This window comes from Corapipo altera, unplaced genomic scaffold (assembly GCF_003945725.1).
Source record: "Corapipo altera isolate COAL_440 unplaced genomic scaffold, ASM394572v1 1, whole genome shotgun sequence".
Taxonomy (NCBI): Eukaryota; Metazoa; Chordata; class Aves; order Passeriformes; family Pipridae; genus Corapipo; species Corapipo altera.
Genome location: NW_020884873.1, coordinates 21791144 through 21809422, shown reverse-complemented (window position 1 = coordinate 21809422; position 18279 = coordinate 21791144). Strand labels below are relative to the sequence as shown.

General features: G+C 42.5%; 1 long non-coding RNA gene and 1 other non-coding gene across 2 annotated transcripts; both read left to right on the top strand.

Annotated features, from left to right (window-relative positions):
• The first annotated feature begins 3 nt into the window (after positions 1-3).
• On the top strand, positions 4-17451 carry LOC113957613. Its single transcript, XR_003531238.1, has 3 exons — positions 4-262; positions 5027-5114; positions 17232-17451. It is a non-coding gene; the product is annotated as an uncharacterized LOC113957613 (long non-coding RNA).
• TRNAD-GUC lies at positions 246-317 on the top strand. The gene has a single exon. It is a non-coding gene; the product is annotated as a tRNA-Asp (tRNA).
• Positions 17452-18279: the final 828 nt, after the last annotated feature.

The following is an 18279-nucleotide window of genomic DNA, read 5'->3' as shown; positions in this document are numbered from 1 at the left end:
CCACCCGCCGCGGGGAGGGAGCGGGGGCGGGCAGCGCGGCGGCCCCTGGGAGGTGTAGTGCCGCTCTCCGCGCGCCGGGGAGGGGCATCGCGCCGGGAACTACAGAGACCGTGGTGCAGTGCGGAGGGGGTGGAGCGGGCTCGCCGAGCAGCGTGGTTGGCTCCAAAGGACGGCGTTGGCCCACTGCCGGGATGCGAGCGACCAACACAATGTGAGGACTGCTGCGCTCCCCGTGGTTGTACAGTTCCTCGTTAGTATAGTGGTGAGTATCCCCGCCTGTCACGCGGGAGACCGGGGTTCGATTCCCCGACGGGGAGGTACGGCTACGTTTTTCTCAGGAGAAGTTGTTTCCATATTTAAATGGCTCAAACAGCCGAACAGGAGGATCAAGCCTTTCAAAAACATTCACCCTTTTTCTTAAACCAAAATGGAAAAAAACCCTAAACCCAGCCTTACCTGACATAGAAACAATGGGAAGAGGGACAGGTCAAATGGGCACAGCAGAAGAGGGAATGTGGAAGGCCAGAGGCGTTAGGACTGCAGCCCATCATTTTAACTCTTGAAATGAAAACTTTGGTGACCAGAAAGCCCCGAGGCTGCACTGGACCCTGACCCAAGCCTGTACATCCAGCCAGCAGGCCAGTGCCATCTGCTGCCCTAGCCAAGAGTACACTGCAGAACAGCTGTGAGGCTCCAGCATCCCTGCTTGCCTTTACTTAATATCACTGAAAATGCTGTCTTAGGCACCCTGTTTTTCATAATCTTTCTGCCAAAAGGTACTATTTATTTATTTATTTATTCGCAGTTCAGCACAAGAATACTAAAAGAGACCTCCCTGTCTGTGGGAAGTCAGCAGATACCAAGCAGTAAATGTGATCACCCAAAATTTCTCTTTTTCCAAGTCAGGAAAGAGCACTATGGCCGACCGCACATAAAAGAGGAGAGGAATTAGGACCTGAGAGAGGAGGCCAGGACACCCAGCTGCAAGGAGCTCAGGCTATGTACGCCTGGTGTTCAGAGCAGGAGGCTGGTGGGCCCTGCTCTGACCCTGGGTTTGTGCACTCAGACAGTTTTAATAATACGAATTTGATGCCCTGAGTCAGACACTGAAAGCAAATTATTCTGTACCATGGGTGACCTTGCATCAGCCACACAAACAGAGCAGCAAGCACTCAAGTGAGGACATACACAAGAAAAATTTCCTCTGTGTAATAAGAGCCAAGAGCCGATTTGACAGCAAAGTCTGGCAACAAAGGGTGATTACTCTTGACAAAAACGTTGCTGCAAACCATGGGCATGTAATGGCGAATGCAGAAGCTGACCTTTGCCATCCTTAGAAATCAGTTCCTGAAACAGTACGTCTTCAGCCTGTGCACACACAGCCATGTGCACCAGGAGCTGTGGGTAGCTGCAGGCACAGGAGGGATGTAAGGCTTGAGGTATAGTGCAAGACCAAAGGTGCTTTCTGTGGGCTCATCAGCTGATGGTAAAGCCCATGGGCCTCCCGAGAGCATCCCACTGCTCTAGCTGTACCTGGATGTAAATCTGAGATGGGAGTGTAAGAAGCATATGAAAAAGAGGAGATGTGACATGGAGCATCATCTGCAGTGACACCCAAGAACTTTGCATAAACCGGCAAGACTAGAGCTATATGCAGACAAGCCCGGATAAACTAAGTCAGGAGGGGAAAGGTGTTGCAGTGGGTCTACTGCTGTGTGTATTAGAGAAAGAAGAAAAAATAACCACAACATATTTCCTTTCGTGATTCTGAATTTACTGCCATGCCCACTTCCCTTTCTCAAAATCCACATATACCTGTCATCAGATAACCAAGGAAACTTATTTTGTTTAGTAGGCAGTTTATTTCAAAGCAGAGGTCAGATCATAAAATAAGATGCAAGAACCACTTAGTAGTTCATACGTGTTGGCGTCCAGTCAAGCAATTTCAGCTGTCATAAAACAATTAGGGATTAGAAAAGCAATTAATTCAAAACAGAAATATGCTGACAGTGTTTTGTAGTCATAAAAAAAGAGTCTTGCAAGCAATTCCACACCTGCTTAGTTGTGGTTCTTGTTTTCAGATTTAGCTTTCATAGTGCACAGGCAACTACCCAAGATGCAAAGTTTTGCTATAGACATACAGTTTCTAAAGTCCTAGGAAGTCATTCTCATTTGTGCCTGGGCAAAGGTGAAAGGATGAGGAACAAGGAGCTCAGGGCATTAAGCAGGGTTTTACAAGGCCAGCCTTTCTCCACCTACACGGTACTTTGTTCTCACCTAAGTCTCGTCCAGGTCAGCTCAACCCAACCTCTTTCCCCTCTCCCACAGTACCAAATCCTTCCCACACACCCCTATGGTGCTGTCACACCTCACCTGGCAGTGTGGAGCCAGCACAGCTGGAATACCAGCAAGCCCAGACACAGCTGCCTGCACGACTTCAGACTTCCCTGAGAATTCTGGTGTGGTCCAGGATGGATTCCCCATGGATAAAGTCCACAGGAAGCACAAGGTGAGGGATCACTGTCAGCAGGCTTCCTGCAGTCTTTTCAGAAAGGAAGTTTGAATGAGGGTAGCACTAATGAAATCTAGAGGAGCAAACACTTCTGTATTGATAGCAGAAATCTGATCCTGATTTCTTCTTCAAATGCCTATAGAATTATTCGGACACAGCTTTAATCTGCATCTCTTTCGATGATTCTAGTCCTTCCACTTGGCTTGCCATCATGTGTGATTTGTTAACTTATCAAAATCTCAAGAACAGCCAGGATCATGGCTGGGAGAGAAAGCTGTGGCCAAACCAGCACGATAAGATTAGGCCGGAAAGTAAATTGCCAGTTGCAACCTTGCTGAATGCATAGGGTGATATCAAAGCAATGCGGAAGGGAGGTGTGGGCTGGAGCATGTTAATGGCATTTTGCTAAAGCATCTGTTTTAAGCATGTTCAAGCCCTGGGGACTGTGTAACTCCATATATTCTGCCCTCTGTGTGTTGTATTCATAAGTGCATTTTATATGCGATTAACTCTGCCAAACATTTTAATTAACCTTTACAAAGGAGATTTTTGGAAAGCAAAATATTGGTTTCAAATGTTACAAACTGCTTTATGTCATTAGTAATGATGAAACACAAACTTAGGAGAACTGAGTAGCTTGGAAGTTTTATATTGGTGGTTACTCTAAGGGCAAGGAAAAGAAGAGAGGCCCCCCTTCTCAAACTTAAAATTATAGCAATAAATTTGTGTTTTAAGGCTAGTTAAAAATAAGTTTTCAGCAATTTTTTTAGGCAGTTTCAATGGAGAAAATAAAAAAGAGCCAGATACTGAAAATCTGCTAATTGTGGTCTCACTTGGAAGTAAACTAATCATTAAGTAGGGAGATCAGGTAGAGCGGATTAAAAAACGTCACTATAAATGCTCATCAATGGGTAATAGCAGGAATAGACAATGGCAAATTGTTCACAAGCTTTTTTGCAGGTCAAGACATCCAATGTAAGCATGATGAACTGACAATTTAGGAGGATACAAGCCCTTTGCTCCACCTTGATTATTCTACAGAGACTCCTAGTCATAAACCTTTTGGCTCATAAGAGAAGAGGGGAATGTGTTTGTCTCAGAAGGTGCTGAAGCAACTTACACCAATAGCTGCTGTATGCTGCTGATCCCTACACATGATGAAACAGCTGATCATATAAATACAAAAAGCAACTTAAAAGAATTTAATCTTTATTTGAGAAGTTTTAGCTTGTCATCATTAGTATCCCCTAACTGTTGGACCCAAGGACCCCAACGAGCTCTGCAGTCTTCTCTCTCCACTGGGGAGTCTGGTTGCCTGCAGCCCTGACCAGTTCTGTGATGGTGCCAGCCTTGGGTCAGCTCCTGGGAAAAGAGCTGCATGAGGATGACAGCTGGACCATGTTCCCAGTTGCTGCCACCATCCCTGCCTTGCTCTCCATGTGCAGGTGCTGTGCCCTTGTTGGTGGCAGCATGGCTCCACTGCCCCTGAGGAGCCCCAGTGCTGCAGCTCCCTGGCACACCAACAGTGGCAGAGTGGGATATGGGTCTGGAAACACAATGTGCCATCAAGGAGCTGGCAAATGAATCCTTTCTTTGAAAATTTCCTATGTCTTTACACAGGTGCTGCACATTACTGCAGCTCCACTTGGGTCAGTGGAACAATACTAATATAAACCAGATGGGATGTGACCTACCCGCCAATTAGAAAACACTCAGGCCACCATCAGGCATTTGATCCCAATCCATGCTGTGGTTTTATGACTCCTCCAGACTAGCCTGGCATCTGTCCACATTAGCTTATAATAAGGGTAAATTAGATGTCCACTTTTTCTCCAGTAGCTCTTAACATCTTAATACTTCAGCATAATGATTTACAAGGAACTGCTCAGTTTTGTTTGTGAATGACCATTAGTGGATCCAGTTTCCTGGGACATACAGGGTGGAAAATATTTTAAAGCAATATATTATTGGTAGTTTATCCTGCATTTATTTTTTAGCAGCTTGAGAATGTCTATTTCTCTCTTTTCCTGAGCAAGATAGCTCCTCAGTCCCATCTTCCCTGTAAGACCCAACAACCACTTCATACAATTGTATTTCTATCTGTCAGATGGTCTGTTAAATATAATTTGCATCATCCTTCTTTTCATCTGGAGGGAGCTTGCTTTGTATTTTTTTTTTCAGTTTCCCCTTTCTTCTGATTGTTAAAACACTTTTGCACAGGCAGTCTTCCTTTTTTTTTAATTTCCATGTTGCTAGACATGCATATAGCTTGCACCACCAGAACAATTAGCCTCAGCTTTTAGGTTATGTTTTTTAGACTCTGTTTAAGGTACTATAGAGACCTGGTCTTCTGGGTCACTCATATTATTTCAAAAGTAAAGCAGACAAAAGTCATGATACACATATGAAAATGTTAACTTGCAACTTAAGTAACTAACTTTAAAATTGCCACTTGAATGGGCCATATTTGTATTTCTACACAGATAAGACACAAGTCCTTTTTGTCATTTCTAGGTGCGCAGTGTATTTTCTTCTCCAGAGGATGTTATTTAACTGTACTCAGTGATCTGGCAACATCAGGGTGTCATCAGAACGGGCTCTGGTAAAGATAATTCCTGCTTCAAAACCAAAAACCTAGATGATGCACAGTTAAATCCTCTGTTAACCTGATGCTAAATATCTATTACACCTCTTACCCTAGTCAGCATTTTGCTTTTTCTCAGATTCTTTTCTTTGTAAATGTTTTGAAATCCCCTGGATGACAACACTTCCTCTTTTTGGTCCTGTCACTCACATTTAGCAGCAGTGTGTTACAGCATACTCCTCTGTCTGAGAACCCTAGTGCACACAAAACTTACTATATAGACAGAATTGTTGTATATGAAGAAATCACTTATGTTTTCTATGTACGTATGGCTATTATTAGCTTCATAATCTTCTCAGTCATCAATTTTAAAAACATCTGCTTCTGGATGGTTGGGTCCTTTTTCTATGAGGTACCAAACAAACAAGTTCATACTAACCTTTAAGAATCCAAGAATTAACATTGAAACAAAAGAGTATATATGTTTCACAGAAAGCATGTTTATAAGCACTGCACTTGAATAGGGTGCAGATGCTCATCTTCTTGCAGAATAAAGAATAAAGTCCATGATTACAAAAGGAATGTTTGTTTCCATTGTTTAATATCTAAAGGTTTTCAAGATGAGATTTCATGTTCGTTTCCATAGGATTCAGCTTTAAGAGATTTTTCACTGGAGGTCAATACAAATTTGCCCCTGGATAAACTCAGGGTATTGTTTTAGGGCTAGGAGTGTTGAGACACACCAGTTGTTGATAATTTTCTTAGTAATTTTACTAGTGGCTCGTTAAGTACTGTGTTTTGTCTTTAGTATGAGAAGCATATTGATAACACCCTGATGTTTTGGTTATTGCTAAGTAATGTTTATCCTAAGTGTAGGGCTCTTTTGGTTTCCCATGCTCTACTAGTGAGCAGGTGCACCAGAAGTGCAAACCAGCAGATGAGGCTACAGCTGTCAGCAGAAGCTGCAACTTGACAGGATAAGAGTGGTGAATGGCCTGCCTGCATGGACACAGAGAAAGAATCCAATAAGGTGTTAGAAGACCCCAGTCCAAAAATCACCATTAGACCAAGAAGGGCGTGTGACAAGCTTGTGAGGAGTGGGTGTGTAAGTGATATAGATATAATTGCCCAGGGATTTATTTGTTCAGGGTCCCTCTCTGAAGTCATCCAGCTCAAACCTGGTGCTGTACCACTCTATTAAGTCATTTATTTTATAAATCTGATGGCTGAAACTCTTCTATGAGAAACTTGTGGTCAAGCCTGAAGGAGGAGGAAGTGCACATGAGAGTGAGTGTGTGTGTGAGCAAGGAGTCAAAAGGGGCATTCATCGGCTCACTGTGAAGGGGCTCTGGTCCCAGCAGTGGAAGTCTCGGGTGGTTGTGCGACTCCTTGAATGGCACAAGAATGCTGGGACAGCAACTCCTCATTTAACAGGGGTGCTATTAAATTGCACCTAGATCTGGTGGTGACTTTCACTGACAGATGCAGAGAAAGACATCCATCACCTTCTGCTTCCACATCAGGCCATGGCTTCTGGTCAGTTTAACATGCAGTAATTGGGCTGCTTTTAAGCTCTTTGTCAGGCATACATCTGTAGATCAGTTGGTTGGACTTCCCTTCGCTAGCCTTGGGTTTTTTTGCACTTAGATTGGCTTCTTGGAGGGAGATGGTGCAGTGCTTTTGCAGGTAATTATCTGAATATTTCTCCCTCACATCCAAATTCAGAGCAGGAATGCAAACCAGTGCAAGAACACAGGTAGAAACAAAATAATTGTGGAGAAAAATACTATATTACACAAAGACTTCATCAAAAATCAGAAGTCTCATACATCTCAACTACAGATGTCTTTACTCAACAGTGGGAGCAGAGAAGAAATATTTACTAAACAGCAAAAGCTTCTATTACAATTTTGGAAGAAAAACTTAGTCATACGGTTTCCTCTTTTCAGTAAGCATGATAGTACCTATAATTTTTGAGGTTGCAGAGGCAATACTTATTTCTTCTGCCTGGTGCACTACAGTCACATCATCTGCAGCATTCTGTGGTTAATGCAGCACCAACCAATGGAAATTTTTGCAAACCACTCGATATTACATTTCTACCCTCTCTTATGCGTAGACTTGGAGTGCGATCTGAAAACTACTCATTAGAGCAATGTTTATATTACTATGCATGCTTATGTAATGTTGCCAGTCTCTCCAAATTTCAAAGACTTTGTGTCTGGCACATAAGCATCTCATATTTTTAAGTCTGGGTTTGCCTCTGTGACTCTTCTGCTAGGTTATGCCTGGCAGCAGCATTGGCTTCAACTTGTAGAGGCCAAGCTGAAAAAATGAGTTATTCTATGCCACTACTTAACACACTCTGCTTTTTCACAATAAGCAATAAAAGAGGTTTACTCAAACAATATCATGGAGGAGAAGAAAAAAAAAAAGAGAGAAAGGAAACAAAAGCATTAGCAAAAGAATCAAAGAGAAATGATTTCTCCAAAATCACCAAATGATAATGTGAGTCTTCATCACTCCTCAGTGAAGGGCTGTAAGGGTGTGAAGAGGAACTGCTTGTTTGCAGTTTGTTGTCCTCTTTTTTTCTCAAACCCGGGTGCGTCTTTCCTTATCCTCGTTTAAGCTACTGGTCAACAGCTACAACGGCTTGCAATGCTCTTTCTTTAGTTGTCTCTGCTATTCCTTTGCCCCACAGATCTTGGAGCCTTTGCAGGAATACCCACAAAGCCTGCAGTGTTCTGGCCATAAAGGGAAGACTCCCAAAATAGATGTACTAGCACACTTCCCCCTTTGTCTGTAATGGAGATGCCACAAGTCTGAGAACAACTGTAGACGCTTACCACAGGCATAGCCAGCTTTTCACAACACAGGCAGTGATTTCCATACTTCTTACATAGCTGTTTTTTGTCATGGATATTTTATAAGGCAGAAGTGTCTTCCCACTTCCCCCCAACTTACTGAATAACATTCAGCCAGTTAAATATGCTATCCAGGTGGCAGTCTCTTCACAAAAAACCTATGGAATATCCCATCCATCCAGGTTTCCACACATGTAGAGTTCTCAGCGGAGGCATCCATCTCCTCTTGACCCACCATGCACAACCTCAGCCTGATGTTCCTACAGCCCATAGATCAGAGTTGAAAACTCCGGCTGAACGAGAATAGCCTTGGGATACAGGCAGGGCATGTTAAGAAATACTGCTTGCAACTGTTGGGACTCCTCTGAGGAGTGGGATCCTCTTGTCCTGAGCATGCACCAGGACACTTGGGCAGATACTGCACAACCTGGACTGGAGAAATAGCATAGGTGGCTCTCTTTAGCAAAAGCTGATGTCATTTTGGCTCAAATATTCTCACTAAGAGGAAATAATAAGTCTGAAAGACTTCTTTCAGAAGATATGCTCAAATACATTTATTTTGCAAGTGCCTGACCTCTGGCTGAAGTCCCAGGGAGCCCATTTAGCTGTCTGGGATCTGGTTTCAGGCACTCCAGGGTGGCCAAGGGGTCTGCATCCTCTTTGTAGCTCTGGGAATTGGTATGCATCAGGACCAGTGGCAAGACCTTCCTTCACCCATGCCCTCTGTGAGTCAGGAGAGCAGTCAGCAATGAATGATTTGTAGTTTTGTGAGGAATACAGCATGCACTCCAGCTCCCCAGACTGGCATCTTTTACCCATTAGGTGCCTCATTAGTAACAGCTGGGCTGCAGGCAGCACCATGTGGGTCTGGCAGCCACCCTCCAAGGAGCTCACAGATCCACTGAGCATTGGCCATTCCCAACCGAGGTGATTCTCCGAAGCGCTGCACAGACCACAGCTGGTCCTGTGCAGGTATAAGAGCTTAAATCTTTCCCAGTATCCCTTCTGTCCTGCTTTTTAGAAAGCACAGCATAAAAAGCCTTCTCAATATCATTCCACCCCCAGAATATAGAAAACACAATTTCTACTGAGAATAAACAGATTTCTCTTTTCAGTGGTGGCGTTTTTTGTTTGGTTGGTTTTGGGTTGTTTGTGGGGTTTTTTCCCCTGATTCCCCTCATTAACTTACCACCACCCCCTGGCAGGGAAAATTTTACCAGTCTATGGGCTGCCAGAAGGAGGACAAAAGTCTGCCTAGCCCCTCACAGAAATGAACAAATGAGCAAGCACAGGGGAGGGGAGGGGAGGGGAGGAAAGCGGAGGAGAAAGGAGAGGAGCTGGCAGCAAACCTCAAACATGCAAATCCCTGTGCACACAAAGAGGTGCTGGAGGTTAAATCACCCACTGGGGACTCGTGCCCACCAATGATTGGAAAATTTCACCTGCACCTGTTGGTACGGGTGACATTTTCCAGCCATCAGTCCAGCTCATAGGCAATGCAGTGCTTGCCCTTCTCCCACTGCCAATATCCAGCAGGATTCCCCCCACCTCCCCAGTTTTCCTCCAGTTAATCTCTGGAGTACCCTTGAGTGTCTGAGACAGTCCATTGAGGTAAATCTTGCTTTTAAATAAATACGTCCCACAAAACCCTAAAAAGGAGGAAGCAATATTGCCAGAAAAATACACAAAGTGATGCAAGAGACTCAGCTGGGTGTATTTACTTTCATTGCTAAAATGTGTAGCTGGACAATAGCCATGGCAGGCTTCATCCCAAGTAATATAACAGGTTGTATATCTCTATGAAGACATTGAAGAAAGTCCAGGGAATGTATTTTAAAACATTTTTAAAAGAAATTTCTATCAAATCACAAGTGGTCTGGAGAAGATGAACTGGAAATGGTTATTTATTGCTCCTCATAAAAGGAGAGCTAGGAGGCACACATGAAATTTTTGACAAACAGGAATGAAAAAGAAAGGAGTTTTTCATGCAGATGAGTTAAATGCAGCCATTTAAACGATGAAATTCATTGTTACAGGATATCATGGACACTGAGACTATAAACATATTCAAAACAGTTAAACAATTGTGAAGACTAGATCTAACAGTGACTTTAAAACATTTTTAAGTGGATGCAGCTTCCAGCACCTGAAATCTACAAAGTCCAGATTTCCATAACCTAGGAGATTATACCAGGGGAAAAAAATTGCTCCTTACTTCATCTTCCACTGTTCCCTTAAACGGGGAGAAATACTGAGTGAAGAGGGCCTTTGACTTGCCCTGCTTCTGGAGTCTCTTAATTGACTGTATTCCTAATTAGATATACTGGGTTTGTCCCTGTTTTTATCCCACAAGGTGCTCCTTCAGACTCAGAAGTATAGTGTCTGGCTGGAAGAACGCATGTCTGCAAAGTGTGGATCTTATTGTAGACACTGACTGGGATTTCAGAGAACATCGTGCACATCTGGGCTCTGTCATGGGCTCTTTGTGCAACTCCTTTTGAAAGCTTTGCTAAATGAGAGTAATTTCCCCTATGTCTATCTTGATTTTGACTACAAAGCTTTGTGGGGAAGGCAAATGGACTATAGTCAGGACCTCTGCAACCTCTTTGGATATGACCAATTTGATAAGCAGGAGAACACGGAAAGGAAAGAAACCCCTCTAGCTTCCTGCCCTGATGGGAGGAGGCCATTACCCCCTATTACCATGGGACCTTCACACTCTGCTAAATCAGCATTGCTCTCCCAACAGTATAGAAGAGGTTGTCACATCTGAGAAATAAGTCTGCACACTATCAGACTAAAATGAGCTTGTCAGCAGCAGTTAGTATGACAGAGCACCCATCCCTCAGTAAAGATTACAAATATTTTTAATTCCGCATTGTGACTCACATTCTCTTCTTCAGCCACTTCTTTATGTTGCTAAGTACATATGAGTTACAGGAGAAAACTGAACCTTGAACTTCCAAAGAATTCTTGGGTTTTTGAAGCTATTGAATTAATTGGCAAGGCATGGCTGGTTGCAGTCTGACAATTCATGCCCCTGCCCTGGCCACTCTGCTTAGGGATCTGGACCTCTCCCAGTCTTCAGGGAGTGGGGTCAGGCAGTGACAGCAGAAACCAAAAACTTACTGGTTTTGCTTGAGATTTTGTTAGGAAGCCAAGCTTGCACAGACCTAAACTGGTTGATCTAGATATTTTAGCCATTGTTTCCAGTTTATGATGACAGCTTCTGTGTAAAGAGTTATTTAGCTCCATGAAAACTGCAGTGAGGATTGCTGGCCAGTGCCGTAATGGCAACCAGTTAACAAATCATGGCCATAATTCCCAAAATCTGTTTTGCCAAGCAGATGATACTTGTGTGTCCCAGGAGTAGTGTTGTTCCAGTAGTTAATCTGCTGTGTAGTAGTCTCTTTTCAGGGGGAAGCTGTTGAGCATTATGGCACATGAGAGAGAAGAGGGAACACATTTCCAGCTGTGTTTTCCTCGTGAAACAAAATCTGCCATGTTAACCCCCTTGCCATTTTGGGCCCTGCAAACCCAGAGATAGTGGTCTGTCGGACAAGCACGGATGGTATGAAGCAAAGCTGCACCATGTGCAGGTGCAGTGACAAAGACATTGACCCAGCTTGTCCCAGCCAAACAAGTCCTTGGCACATTGTCCACTGACAACAGGCCAAGGAGCAAGGCAAGCAAGGCACTCTGAAGGCCATGTTGAAGCCTTGCTTTGCAGTGTTGAGGCTGAATCTACACAGAAGTTGAACCTCAATATTAAGAACCTGAAACCAAAACATTCCAACTGTGCCAGGGCTTTTGGGATCTGCTCAGTCTCATCCGGTGCCACTCCTGCTGTCTGCTCCAGTAGCTTAGCTTGCTACCCAGGAAAATCCTTTTGTAGGAGTAGACTGGGAACCCTTAAGAAAGAAAGACTGCATCTGCCATATTATACAAGAGTTTCTAGATTTGCCTCCTCAAAAATCTACTGCTGTGGAGTGGTGACACCTAATGGTAAGGACACAATCCAAGGCATGAACACACCAGGGGTGCAAATGAGATAAAAGAACTGTGTCACTCTTCACGAATAGGAAGTCAATGTCAGGATATTTTATCAATTTACACTCCCAACTGTGCATAATTTTGATGCAATATTTCCTTTTCAGCCTTGGCTATCTCAATTTAATGTATTTTTAAGATCTGCTCATGGAGATTGCATTTCAAGCTCTGATATTATACTAACCCTTTCCCCTCCTGTGTTATCCTCTGCTCTGCTAACCCTTTTCATTAAATCCTGCAATTTGTAGCTTGTCTCAGAGCAGCTTGTTCAGATTAGACTTGCCTAGGGGCTAGTTTGAATTGCTCACATGACTTCTCATAAGAAACATTACACACATGGTAAATTCATGAGCCAAAGGCAGCTTGTGTGGGGAGCGCTCTCCATTTCCCTTTGCCCTTTCCAGGTGCTTTTTTCCTCGTCTTTCCACACCTTTCCCACATTCTCCTTTGCCTTCCTCCACTGCCCTTCTATGCCTTTGTATGGAAACAAAGAGAATCTTGATACATCAGTCCAGTCTGAGTCCATAAATATTCAGGATTGGAATATAAAATCCATTTGCAGATAATTGTAATACAATATGCAAACATACCTGAAATGTGGGAAGAGAGTAGAGGGAACCATTCACATATCCACTGCCTTAATAAAAGAAGGATGCATTTTTGCCTCTGGTTCTGGAAAGCACAAAACAAGAATGGTTGTTCCCACTTAAAATTTTGCATTGCTCTCAGTGCAGAGAATAGCAGTTTCCTGCAGCCTTACTCTTAGTATGACCCCAATGTGTCTTCCAGAGCTGAGAGTAGTATTTCGATTACTTGAGTATCTTTCCTGCAAAGAGCAGCCCTAGAGGGTCACAAACACCCACTTAGAGATCTGTTACTCTGCTATGTCAGGAATACAGCCTTCTTCTAATTTTGACTTCTTCTAGCTCTTTGCTGGAAGTTTAGCAGGTGGTCAGTATGCTGGTGCAGGCAGACAGGTTCGTTTGGTTTGGAGTGAGCACCTATAAAATGAAACCACTCTCAGTGTGCCTGAGAATAGTCACAAGCAACTACACTTACCATAGCTACTGTGAGATGAAGAAATGATGTTCAGTATAATTAAATGAAAATAAGTAACTGGGAAGGGAAGAAAAATCCTACTAGTGCCTTTATTGAGGGGAAAAGTGCCTTTATTAAAGGAGGGTAGCTTAAGTTTTTCAAGGAAGATAGTTCAATTTAAGGCTGATACAATTTTAATTAAAAACATACAAACCATGTTCACTTGAAATGAGATAAAATTTATTAGTGAATAAGAGTAAACAAAAATTTAATGCAGATAGGCCAGTAGAACACATGCTTTCCTGACATGCTTGGTTGTAAAAGCCAACTGCTATGTTGTGTTGCAATATACTCTGAAATTCCTTTATTATTTATTGTTTATTAGTGATTCTTTATTTGCTACTACACAAAACTATACAGAGAATACCAAATTCTGTGCTAATTTAAATCATGTTAGAACAAGATCATTTCCATTTCCTGACACCCTGACCAGTCCAGCCTCAACCAAGACTTCCTGATGATAGTCGAATGATGTAGATACGGTACTTCCTGGCTGTATTTAGTGTTAGATAGTTGAATATTTCATAGAAAAAAGTGATTGAATTTGCAAAGTTGCAGAAAGAATGTTTTAAGAATTTAGGTTTCCAGGTTATACACAAAAGCTGTCTGAGAATTCATGAATGCAGTTGGTATCTATGTGGAAAAACAACAGTATTCAATGAGCCATACATCCTGTTCTGAAATATAGGCAAAAATATTCTTAACATTTTTACAGTACCCCTTTAATTCATGTTCACGAATATGTGCAAGTTATTTTACTTAGATTTTTATTTACTACATGACTGTTGCATAGATTACAGACATACTCCCTGCCACACACACACACACACACACACTTTCCTCATGGATATCTCTCTGGAGAGACACACAATTAAAATTTCCAATCCAGTACATATTGTTGTGTACATTCAAAAGATTTATGTTCTACTCACATTTTTATTGGTTGTACTGACTTATTTGATGCTGTGTTCTGTATAGTAAAAAAGTATTTTATATTTTGATGTCCTGATGGTGGCAGTAAGAGATTTTACAACAGAGTTTTCAGGAAAGAATGATCCAGAAGTAAACAGCCTCATTATCTCTTCAAGAGGAAAAGCTGCCCAACACATCATAATGTCACTTATTTTGTTCTCTCCATTCAAATGCAACTCAAGTGCCACATTCTCATTTACACAAATCAGATAAATAACCAGAAATCATGAGCTCTTCAAGAAGCACTGATAGGAGTGAGCAACTGCCTCAAACACATACATTTCTCTCCATAAAGTCTTCTTAAGAGGAGAAAGGACGAAGTGTAAAGGAAGGGGAAAGCTGCAGACAGGGAACCTCTATCCATGCCCTTCAGATAGGACAACACATAGACCAACCATCTCTATGAGCATTTCATTGCCCGTGTCAGACCATTCATCCTCCTCCTCCTCAGGGGATGAAAGGAGGTTGTATCCATGATGATCAGAGACTGTTGGCTACAGGGGGCAAGCTGTCACCACTTGTGTAGGAGGCAGGAGCAAACCTACTGTAGATAAGGCTCTCCCAGTGTTGTCACCTGCTTCACAGCTTGCTGCAGACAGGCAGGATGAAGACAAGCCCTTTTTTCCCCTCTCCTCTTGCTGTGTACTCTTGTGCTTGTCTCCTCTCGCTGTGTACTCTGTTCTCTGGCACTGTACCTAACTTTGCTCACTTGACCCCCTGTCCATCAGGGTCATGAGATGGCCGGAACAACCAAAGCCTGGACTGGGTCAGCCCCAGTACCCAGACTAGGCATTCCCAGCATCACCAGTCCCACTCAGAGATGGAAGAGGAGACACATTGGGTCCTTCACCACCCAGAAGGGGCAGGGTAATTGAGCTGTGCTGATGACCATGGCAGTGTGAGGAGCGTAGGTAGCAAGGGGCACCACAGCTGACCTTGGGCGGGGGAAGGGGGGGGAGGAGGGGGAGGCTGGGGCTGGGGTCTTTACATGCCACAAGCAGACACAAATACTATCTTGGTTCTGCAGACCTATGGTGCCAATGTGTCCATGCACAAGACAAAAGAGAAAAAAATTCAGGGAAGAATACAAGCATGCCACAAAGGAACAAATGGGTAGATGCACAGTCCCTGCCTCTGCTGCCCTCTTCTGCATTAGGCTTGCAACTGACACAAAACAGGCTAAACTTGGAGTGATTAGTGAGAGACTTAAGCAGCTCAATAAGTCTCACAAATTTTTTGTCCTCAAAAATTAAACAACAGTAATTAAAAGTGGTGATAGGGCTTTAAGAGAGATAAAAGATATAAGAAAAAAAAAATCTCTTTCCACTTAACTGCCTTAAAAATTATGTTACAGGAAATGAATGCCTGGCAGTGGAGTAGAATGGATATATTCACTACCCATGTTGCAGAGGTAGACTCTGATGCAGAGATCCTTGGGAAGAGAAGCTGTAAATGCTGATAGCCTGATCCTTATCTTGAACTGCCCTGGTGTAAAGGAGGAACCACTCCACAGGAAGCTCAGGAAGTTAAACCCTCTGAACTCTAAAATTGATTTGCACAAGACCTGAATCATCCTGTCTTGTGGCCAGTACAGAATACTGAGCTGAGTTTGATGAAAGTTGATGTGTCTCTTCTTAAAAAAGTGACCTCACACAAAACTGAGATGCTACTGAAAATTAAAAAAAACAGCTAAAACCTTAATAACTGGGAACATGCACCAGCTGTTGTTTCACGGACTGAAATCATAAACCTATATTAAGGCTATCAGAAAAAGAATTTGGAGCATTAAAAATTTATGAAACCTTTTGAGTCTCTAGAAAGAGCATTACTAGGCAACACATTGCTGTAGTTCTCATCACAAGGCACTGAGACGGTACAAACCCAGCTTCATATCAGCCCAGCTCTCTCCATTCTCACAGTGCGGAAGAGGGAGCCTTCTGAGCACTTCAGTGCCATAAAGTGCCTTTGTGCAAGAAGATCTTTGCCTCTGCAAGAAGCATAGAGTCAGCAGAGGCCTGCTGAGGCACACGGAGTGTCCAGTTATCAGCATTCCTCGGGTTGAACTGTAGACAACCTGGTTATTACTCACACTTGCTAGTCAGTGTAGCTTTGACCTTTCCCTTAATGCGAGTTAGCACTTTCCCCCTCTATTTAGCAGGTTGAATCTGACTCAAAATGCGTCACAGAAATATATCAAATGAACATGTTTCATAAAAATTGTTTGACTCTAAAATAGTTTAGTATTTCAGAGCCTCAGCTACTGACTTCATTCAGTGTAACTATCCTTTTTATGATGCATGCAGCTTTCTCATTTACTGCTGGGTGGTTTTGTTGCAAAAACACTCAAGGGGCTCAAAGTCTCCTCAAGGCTTTACCTTTCTCTTTCAGCCATAACACTGAATGTGATGCCTTCTCTGCAACAGCTTCTGTGGTTTTGAATAGGGAAGATAATACACTGACTCTCAGAGGTATTAAGGGGCTCTGATACTCCTATTTATGAAGTGCTTTCAGTTTTCAAGAGAAGGTGCTGTAAATGCAAAATATTAATAGTTATTACTCAATGTAAATAAAAGAGAATTTTTATTTGTCAGGTCTCAGAATAAGTGGGTCAGTCATGTCAAATATGTGCTGTGTTAGTAATAGCTGAGTGAAAGGAAAACCAAGACCTAAACTGTTGGGATTGCTATCAAATCTATACACAAATGTATTGACAGAAGCCAGCATTAGGGCTAAGGCTCTCCTAAAAGTCAGGTGGGATTTACTAGGCTATTGCTCTCTTGACAAGATATAACACCAAAAGGCTGGTTTATTTCTATATCCTTACATCCATTGCCTAATGTTGTGTTGGTTGTTTAAACATTTGTGTGCATTCAGGAGCAGCAATTTCATCTCTCTAACAGAAAAACGTTGCAGCTGGCAGTGGCTCTGGGCCAATAATACACAGGATGTTAAAGCAGCCCTGTGTTCAGTGTTTCTCTGCTCCAGCAATCTGGATTATGTTTTTGTGAATTTATTTGATCATAGTGCTCATGAAAATTACAAATTAATATCAGTAAGTAGAAGCTAACATGGTGTCAGTGTATCTTGAGTAGTCTTTGTCACAGCTTTTCTCAGCTCAGTCCTGACCTGCTGCGCTCCTTCCTTTCTCCAGGTTACACTCTTTTCAAGACTGATGCTGGTGGTGCACCACAGAAACTGCAGATGCTAAGAAAACTGAAGAACTACACACTTTGTAATTCAAGGCTAGCAAACCCAGTCAAGTTCCTTATAATGAGAGGAATATGAAATAACAATATATCAGCATTGTAATAACTGGCCAACAACCAAGAATTTCATTAAAGCCTTGAGCATTTAAGAATACAATTAGCTACATACCTACTTTGCAATACATTCCTATGTTAGTTTAACTCTCTTCATTCACACAGCTCTGTTGATTGTTTATACTTCAGGCGAATATGATTGTAAGAATTGGTTCTTAGATGGAGGGTGGGCTAGTGATTGAAGACTGATACAAGGTGGCAAAGTGACCCTGTTTAAGACTGCAGTACTAATTACACACACACGCACACGCACGTATCACAGCAATCTTTAGTTTTCAACCACTTTAAAAAGTGACTCATTTCTGCACTGGGAAAAATATTAGTCCTTATCATGGATTTTGGCAACACTGAAAGAAAAAAACCAACAAAAATTTAACGTCACACAGTATGCTATACACACTATGCATTCACTAAGATGACATCCTAAATATGCTTCAGGAGGCATGCAGTGAAGCCATTTACATGAGCAAATCATTCCCTCACAGTGTTTAAGTCCAAATGACACTCATGTAACTATCCTAAGGAAAACAGTCATTTGTCTGCTGAAGAGCTGTCCAGTAGGTTAGAGCAAGAGAGATCAATAGAATCAGCTTTCTCCTGCATTCTCGTCATGAGAGCTTGCAGGAAATTAAGTGGAATTTGATGTAAACCATAATATCATACTGCCATTTAATTGCATGGTAATATGACATATAAAGCACTCCCCCAAAGTTGAACCTGCTAGTTCATTTGATTAATTGAACATTTAGGGCTTCCTCTTCTCTCTCCCTACCCTCTGTTCTCTCCTCTCCAAAAGAAAAATTGATCATTCATTATTGGCTCCTGTTACAGGATAATTCCCTCTCCTTTCCAATGCCAGTATCCAAGTGTTCTTAGCTA